This window comes from Schistocerca gregaria, chromosome 1 (genome assembly GCF_023897955.1).
Source record: "Schistocerca gregaria isolate iqSchGreg1 chromosome 1, iqSchGreg1.2, whole genome shotgun sequence".
Classification (NCBI taxonomy): Eukaryota; Metazoa; Arthropoda; class Insecta; order Orthoptera; family Acrididae; genus Schistocerca; species Schistocerca gregaria.
The window spans coordinates 1082272828-1082281733 of NC_064920.1; the positions used below are offsets into that span (position 1 = coordinate 1082272828).

At 40.0% G+C, this 8906-nt stretch overlaps 1 non-coding gene across 1 annotated transcript; it reads left to right on the top strand.

The window, feature by feature from the left end:
- Positions 1–6117: 6117 nt before the first annotated feature.
- Positions 6118–6191, top strand: Trnai-aau (transfer RNA isoleucine (anticodon AAU)). The gene has a single exon. It is a non-coding gene; the product is annotated as a tRNA-Ile (tRNA).
- The last annotated feature ends 2715 nt before the right edge of the window (positions 6192–8906 follow it).

Here is an 8906-nt window from a genome sequence, read left to right on the forward strand (position 1 = left end):
TGAAACTGAACAGTTCAGATTTCTTGGTGTTCAGATAGATAGTAAGCTGTCGTGGAAATCCCTCGTTCAGGGTCTTGTTCAAAGACTTAATGCTGCCATTTTTACTATTCGAACGGTATCTGAAGTAAGTGATCGTTCGACACGAAAATTAGACTACTTTGCTTATTTTCATTCGCTTATGTCGTATGGTGTTATATTTTGGGGTAACTCATCCCATTCTAAAAGGTTATTTTTGGCTCAGAAACGGGCTGTTCGGACAATAAGTGGTGTAAGTTCAAGAACCTCTTGTTGACCCCTATTCACGATTCTGGGTATTTTGACTTTGGTCTCTCAATATATATATTCGTTATCGTCATTTATTGTTAACAATAGTCGGCTGGAGTGGCCGAGCGGTTCTAGGCGCTACAGTCTGGAACCGAGCAACCGCTACGGTCGCAGGTTCGAATCCTGCCTCGGGCATAGATGTGTGTGATGTCCTTAGGTTAGATAGGTTTCAGTAGTTCTAAGTTCTAGGGGACTGATGACCTCAGAACCATTTGAACCATTTTTTGTTAATAATATTTGTTTATTCCCCAGAATACGCAGCTTTCACTCAGTTAATACTCGGCAGAATCAAACCTGCATTTGGATCGGACTTCCTCAAATCTTGTGCAAAAAGGTGTACAGTATATTGCTGCATCCATTTTCAATAAGATACCACTAGAATTCAAAAGTCTTAGAAATAATCCACGCGCTTTCAAATTGTAACTGAGAGGTTTGCTCATGGGTCACTCCTATTCTGTCGAGGAATTCCTTGAAAAATTAAGCTGATTCTTGATGTATTGTTGAATGCGTTCACTTAAACTTATTGCTTGGCTTTTTTCGGATGCATAAATATTTTATTTTTATCTGTTATTACTTTTATGTTGTAATGTCATGTACTGACACGTTCCATGACCTTGGAGATTTGCTCCTCAATTTGGTCCTATGGAACTTGACGTGTAAATAAAATAAATAAAAGTTTCATTTTTGAGACGTTTGTATTCCTTTTTGCCTGCGTCATTTATTGCAATTTTATATTTACGGCTTTCATCAATTAAATTCAATATCTCTTCTGTTACCCAAGGATTTCTATTAGTCCTCTTCTTTTTACCTACTTGATCCTTTGCTACCTTCACTACTTCATCTCTCAAAGCTACCCACTCTTCGTCTACTGTATTTCTTTCCCCCGTTCTTGTCCATCGTTCACTATTGCTCTCTCTAAAACCCTCTACAACCTCTGTTTTTTTTTCAGTTTATCCATATACCATATCCTTAAATTCCCAGCTTTTTGCAGTTTCTTCAGTTTTAATTGACAGTCCATAACCAATAGGTTGTGGTCAGTGTCCACATCTCCCCCTGGAAATGTCTTACAATTTAAAATCTGATTCCTAAATCTCTGTCTCATCAATATACCAATATAATCAAATATACATCAATAATACATTGATCAAAGAGTAAAGCTAAGGATGGAATAATAATTTCAGTTACTATGGCTCAATATTTGAGTGTGTGTGTAAGTAGTGGTAAGAAATAGTAAGAAAGAAAATATCATGGATAGTAAAATAAAATAAAAATATTAAAAGATATAGCGATGGAAAATTAAATTTTAACTGTAACTTCAGTGTACAAGTCATTTGTGACTGGCCGTTAGCATACTGTGGCTGAAATTAACGTGAAATTTTTACATCGTTAGATCTGATCATAAAAGAGTGTATCGCGTTGATTTTTTAAAAGACTGAAAATTTCAACTTCTTCGAAGATACTCATTTGCTTCCCTTTCTTAGCGTAATGAAAAAATCGGAGCTTTTCATTAATGTTTTCATTATGTTTATCGTTTAGGAGGTGTAGTCCAGAGGCACTTACTTGTATTGTTATCCATAGTTTTTATGTTCTCTTTCAAACGTAACCGGAAACAAAAATTCTGTGTGATTGCAGTTACACTCCGCTAATGACCAATCAGAAATGATCTATACAATAAAACGAAATTTAAAATTTAATCTTATAAAATTAATACAGCAACAGCTGCTAATGCCACCTTCTGATAAATCCATTGCTGTGGTTCCCACTATCAAGAAAATGTGATTAACTTTTTAACTGAATTCTTCATCTGAACACCCTACTGAGCTTTTATTGCAACTGATACCCATCCTTACGATCTGACCAACACTTTGTATCTCCGAACACTTACCTCTGATGCCCGCTCGTTACTTACTGGAACCATGGTACCGAAGGTTCCAGAATGTGAGACCCGGCGGCTGCCGCTTGTTGACCAAAGAACACGGGTGGTACTCTTGCAAGGTTATCACACTGGCCGTGCATTCTAAAGGACTGCAGTTCACATCCACTTCTGCCCACCCAGATTCAGGTCTGCTGTGCCTTCCCTAAATAAGTTATACTGAATGCCGGGACGGTTCCTTTGAAGGAACCTGATGTATTTCCTTCCCCATACTTTCCCAATCCAAGTTTGTGCTCCATCGCAAATCTCTAACCTCCTCGTGGTCGACGGGAAACGAAACCCAAGTCGCCCCTTCTTCCTTTCTTTGGTGAGTATAATAACAGATTCGGACTGTAGAAGCTCGGGGCTCTAGTCTTTGACCCGCCATTCTTCTGAATTTTTTTCGTTTTTTTCTCTTCCGCAGACTGAGGCCGATATCTGATACCAGTAGACTTCTCTTGGCTTTCCCTGTGCCCATCTGCTTTTGTGTCCTCCTTGCTTCGGCCGCCAAGTTTTCTTTTGCTTGCAACGTAGCAGAATTCCTTTACTAGGTCTACTTCGTGGTTCCCAACTCTTTTGTTACATTCATCGCTGATCACATTTCTGTTCCTCCTCATCACTTTCGTCTTTCTTTGGTTTAATATCAGTCCGTAATTGCATCTGAATTTAATATAAGTGCTGGTTACATGGACAATGTCAATTCGCGTAAGATTAATAAAAATTAGTAGGGAAAAATGCCACTGACTGTACTCGTCTGATTGGAGAAAACAAGAACCGAAAAATATCGATTATTCAATAATGATGCAACACTTAACATCTCTTCATGATAATAGATTTGCTGCATTATTTTCATGTTTTCTAATTCTTATGTTGACTGACAGAATTAAAGGTGATGAAATGTTTTTAAAGTCAACATTTGTTTGTGTTGTTTGTGCATAGTGTACTTCAGGTCCTACATATAATTAGATGTTTGTGTGAGAAAGGCCTGGAGCAGGTCCGTCCTCGTCTCTGCCGACTGACTCTTCAGTGTGCAGGCTTACCAACTTCACAGCTGTGCTGCCCCCTGTACAGACCGAGAAAGTGCCAACATCTTGTGAGAACTTCTTCCAGATCTTTAAATTGCTCCTTTTCATCCCCTCTCTTTCGTGTGCAAAAGTGATGTTTTCTCTTTATGCCCGATACATTTGATGCATAGATGATGCTTTAGGGTGGATCTTATATGGCACTGTTTTGAATATTTCACAATTTTTCTTTGGATACCCTCAGATAGGTTTCATCCGTGTAAAAATGAGCTGTGTTATATTTGGGCTCAGTAGAATAAGAAGAAGTGTACCCCTGGGCATTGAAAATCGGAAAAATCAGGAAAAAAGAGAGTAGAAGCATCAGCTTCACAAAATATTACTTCTGGATGATAAATTCTTTCATTAGCTAATGTAGGCCGGTTATTTACTTCACTTTCCTTGGCTAAACGCGTTGTCTTTTCACAGACCACATTGGTCGAGTGACGTGACGGGTCAATGACCCTAGGATAGGGGGGAGGGGAGGGGAGGGAGAGTGTGAAGAGAGTCATGCCGCTCCTGTATGCGGTTCAACCAGGACCTCACTTGCAGCCCTTCATTGCTAAGGCAAGGTAGCAATCGTAGTAGTATAGTGTTTTCGTCTTCAGTTCGTTTGCGGGAGATTATATACTTGCTTCGGTGTTACTTGCTAAGAATAGCTAGAAGTAACGTTCTATTGGTCAAACAAACATTTACAATTTGCAGTTGTAGAAATTATCTGTGCATCAAAGTGGTGCACTAGCTGTGTGGAAAGATGTGATTTGTGGCAAAAAAAAGTACGCTTTTCGACACAGGAGCAGAGAAACTGCATACAAAAATTAGAAGCCTTGTATTAACAAAGTGGTGGCAGTTACAAAATTGTACTCGAAGATCGTCGCAGATTCAGAAGCAAAAGGAAGCGGAGAACATAGGGCATGCCAATGATTTAAAGGCCATTACTGTTCGAGAAGGTAGCCAGACTTTTATCAATCAGTATTTGAAAGGTAAGTCAAGGTTGGTGCGTGGAATAAGTGATCGCGGTATCTCTAACCTTACAAAAACTGAACAGCCATTTATGCTACGGTACCTTTCTCCTGTTCTGCCTTCGTGGCTACTTTTGATCCTAACTAACCGCCTAAACAAAACAAAACAAAAAAGGAAAATGCTCATTAACCTGAATCATGACGCAAATATCAAAAAAAAGTAGAAATCCATCAAATCTCGAAAATTATCAATAACGGGATGGAGCGGTTTGGTTCTTACTTACCAGATTTCATTTGAGTGACGAGTTCAAGACAGATCCAACGATCGACACGGAAATAAATATTTTGTCAGTGCTAGTTATTAAAAACTGAAAGTCGTAAATGATTCTGGTGAGAGAGGCTTGAAGCACAAGCAGGACTGCAAAGAACTATTTACCAAATGCTATAAACGAAAGCAGCACGTTCTGCAGGTTTATTCGTGTATTCTCGTACATTTCCTCTCCGTATTTATAATGGAATAAGAATTTTTAAAAGTAAACGTAATTTTATCGTCATATCTGCGCGAGAAACATTATCTTCGGCAGTTTTGTAGATTGTAATATAACATTTAATACATAATATCAGTTGTTACGTTGAAAGTGATGAAGTTAACGGTTAACGATTTCCTGTGCACTACATGTATTTTTTTGTGTTTTAGGGTAGAATCCGTGAAGATGGTCTGTGACTGAAACTGGTCGATATTTGGGTTGTAAATAAAAAGCCAGCTGATGGTCAAACACGCATTTTGTGCATTAAGCAGACACCTCTAAACACTAGTTTCTGAAATAAAAAATCAACCCTTTAAGCGATTTTTCGTGCCTAGGGGCACACCTTGCTCTTTTTCCATTGGAGCTCAAATTACGCGCAGCTCAGTTTGTTGTACAGTGGAACCAAACTAGAGCAGAGCACAAAAAAATGTCACACTTGAAAAATAGGAATCACCATAACGAAACGTAGATAAATACACTTACAGTGCTGAATCGCCGTGTTCTTTAGTGTGCCTACCACATTCGCTCTGGTGTGTTAAGCTGAATATTATCTCAGTATGCCGGCACAGTATTGCTTAAGTCCGGACAAAGTACTTCTTCATCGGCTTGTTACGATATGTTACGGATTACTTAACATGACTATCTGAAGACGACAATAAGATGCTACCGTCTAGAAATCTGGACGTAACTGGCACAAGACTCACGCATAGCAACAAACGCGATTTTTGACAATACACCGTGTGCTTATTGAGAACATGTACTGTACACGTCCATGCCCCCCGACGTACACGCTTCTGTTGACTGACTACGGGCGGAGAGATCCACCAGCATCCGCGCAGGTTCCTCACTTACGCGTTGTACTGTAATACGCCTAACCTGTGACTGATAACAACGACGCAATGATGTTCGGAAAGCCCCCACCACTCGTTACCCTCGCATGCAATGTGCACGTAAAGTGGTACCCCAGTTATCGAGGCCTGTCTGGTGGGGCATCATCCACACATGGATGTCCACATGGGTCGGCGGAATGCAAACGCCGCGTAGCTGATACGGGCGCACCGGATTTGTCCAGTTTTAACAGCGGCGCCTGCAGGCGAGAGAGACAAGCGTTGGCCTTGAACTCTCTGGCGAGACACGCACTGGCACGGTGTTCTTCACGTGCTGCTGCTGTGCGTGGGCAGACGCTGCGATGACGTGTTGGCCGCCGCCACCACCAACTGCCATGCTGTATCTGAGCCAGCCGTTGGAACAGACCCACGTCTTGCAAAGTATTTATATCACGCTATGCAGAGGAATACCATTACTATAGCTGTGCCTAGCAACGAAGAAATATCGGCCCGTTAGCTCAGTTGGTTAGAGCGTCGTGCTAATAACGCGAAGGTCGTGGGTTCGATCCCCCCACGGGCCAAATATTTTCTTTGTTCAAAGAACTTAGCAGTTATTTTAGTATTCTATTGATTACGTGTTTTTGTTAATTTACTGGCCATGTAACAATATTAAAAGAACGAAATATGTGCAACTGCTGTAAGAGGGATTCAGAATACAAGTGGTGCAAGTCCAGAGAAAGAGTTTCTGAGACGTCGGAAATAAATATGTATGGGATTTAAAAAATCTGCATAAATTTAATAAACATATATTTCATTTATTGTCAAATAGACAATTATACTTCACTTATTCCTTGCAGAACGGAGTATATCGAAGAAACATTGGAGGCTGCAACAATGTTTGAAACGGAAATTATGGACTTGCTTGAGTGTCTCCTGTAAATAAATACAAAGTAGTACATAATATAACAGATCCGTGTTGAATATGTCCACACCCATTCTTGTATTGATTACATATGCCTACTCATAGAACAATTCATTGCTGTCTTCAGACTCGGCGTCATTTTCAGCAAACTGTTTTTGACGTGTTTTTGCAGTGCAAGGAAATTGTTTAAGGAAACGGCGCTGAATTGGAGAAATAAAAAGCAGGAAATCCAATATATCCTTCTCCTTTGCGTCCGTAACTGCACGTCGCTGCTTGTGTAGAGACTGTCTTCTTCTGGTAGCTGACGTGTTGCTCCACCTGTACCTGTCTTTGTCAAATTAATTTCATGGAAATAAATGTCAGGATCGAGAGTATTGTGGTATACACACCGTTTTCATACCTCAACCACTAAATGTCTTGCCAGTGACCGTCAACGGTTTTCTTCCTGTTTGAATGACTGCTTGCAATTTCTTTGCGGATAGAAGGTCAGTATGCATCCTGTGAACTATTTTAAAATGACTTTTCTGCTTGGTTTGTTTGAACGGTTATCCAGTTATATGGGTTGCCTCTACTCTTTGCTTCTGTCAAGCCAAAGTCGGCATCGTTTGGTAGGTGCTAATGACCTGACACAAATAATTTATGATCTACGATTTTGGATTACATACCAGGCTCTTCTAATAGTTTCTTCAAAGAAAGTGCCATTTTTATGTTCCGATTTTGTGCCGTGCAGCTGTCGTAATACAAAATCACCTGCTTACAATGATTAGCATGTTCCTTGAGATGCTTCAGTAGAGGCGATGAAAGGTCATGTGACCCACTTCCTCCTGCTGTTTCATCCCACATATACATAAAATCATTTTTCACTAGATGAAAGTTTTCCGAAGTTGTGGGCACACAGATTCCTCTTGTAGTGTGCTACTGACTTGGACAGTTTTGGAAACGGGATTGCTTTCTGTAGATCAAAGACCAGTACGTACAAGTCATTTGACATATTTGCTGCATCTGATTTCAAATTCTTCATAGCCTGAGGAGTTATTCTTAAGTGCACATCTTTTCTGCGTCATGGACAGCAAAATAGCTTCATTCTGTCCCACTGAAATCTTCATGTTAATTTCATCATAGAAACTGCACGTGTCTTTTGATGCTAGCTTGAAATGGAGATTAAATTTTGTTGAAAAGATATCTTAACAGAATTTCCGTCTTACTGGTGTTCTATGTTCTTTATCACATCTGTGGATGTACACTTTGGATTTGGGTTTAAGTATTCTCTTTTGGAACTTTTATTTCTTTTGTAACGGCTTTGATAGGCTGGAAATGATTTGATACGTTCCATAACATCCGTTTTATCCATGTTATTGCCCGGGGTCTTCTTGCCACGAGTGTCAATTAAAGCACAAACAACAAGCTTTGTTATGTAACGTTACAGTCGTTCATCGGATATTCGAAATGTGTTCAGAGAGAATGCTTTCAAACCTGGACTCTTTGGTTTTCCATATCTAGGAAGCAAATAACGTTGATTTCTGATTTCCACAATCATTTCGCGGTCGTCTCCTTTGCGCACAGAATGATTGCACCGAGCCCAGAACATAAATATTTTGTTGTGAATAGTCAACTAGATTTCAGAAAGAATAAAACAGTTTCTGTTGTTCTTGTAGAGCACTTTAATGGACATGTAGAGACTCAGTAGCACCCTTTTCTTTTAACCAGTCGCCCTTTCCTGGTTATATACTCATGTCCAAAATTTGGGAGAGTTTTCCTTTTGTTCGTCTCCCAGGTCTTCACATGTGTATGTTTTTCTCCTCTCTGCTTTAATGGTGACTGACCATTCTCTACGATTCTCTCTCTCAGCCGTACAACAAAAAATATAAGTAAATGGCTATTAGAAACACCAAAAGTAACATTAGAGAAACGCATTCTATTGCATTAGCGGTTTCAAGGCAGGTTATGTTGTTGTCAGACCAGGTGTACAAACGACGTAAGTGATAAAAACGTGAAGTGTGCTTCGCAGTACGTTTTGAATTAAATTGGCTTACCTTAATTTCCTTGTGAACAGTCCTCTACGTCCATAGTAATGGTTATTTGGTGTCATGGAACTACAACACTTTGAAACACAGGCAGCAGTGTGGGCTGTCTTCACCTGTCGTCTGGAATAATTAACGGCTGTTTCACTTGCCAAGAAGAGTGCTGCCATCTGACACAGCTCAACCAGGGGATTGATTCACTAGAGTGAGGAAAAGATAATGCAATAGAGAGAGTACAAGGCCTCTGTTCTCAAAACACAGGTTTTGAGGAGTTTCACCGCTTGCTCCCTGATCGCCTCGTATCATGGTAGTTTCTACAGAACTATGAGTGCAATGATGCCTAGTTTTCCTCT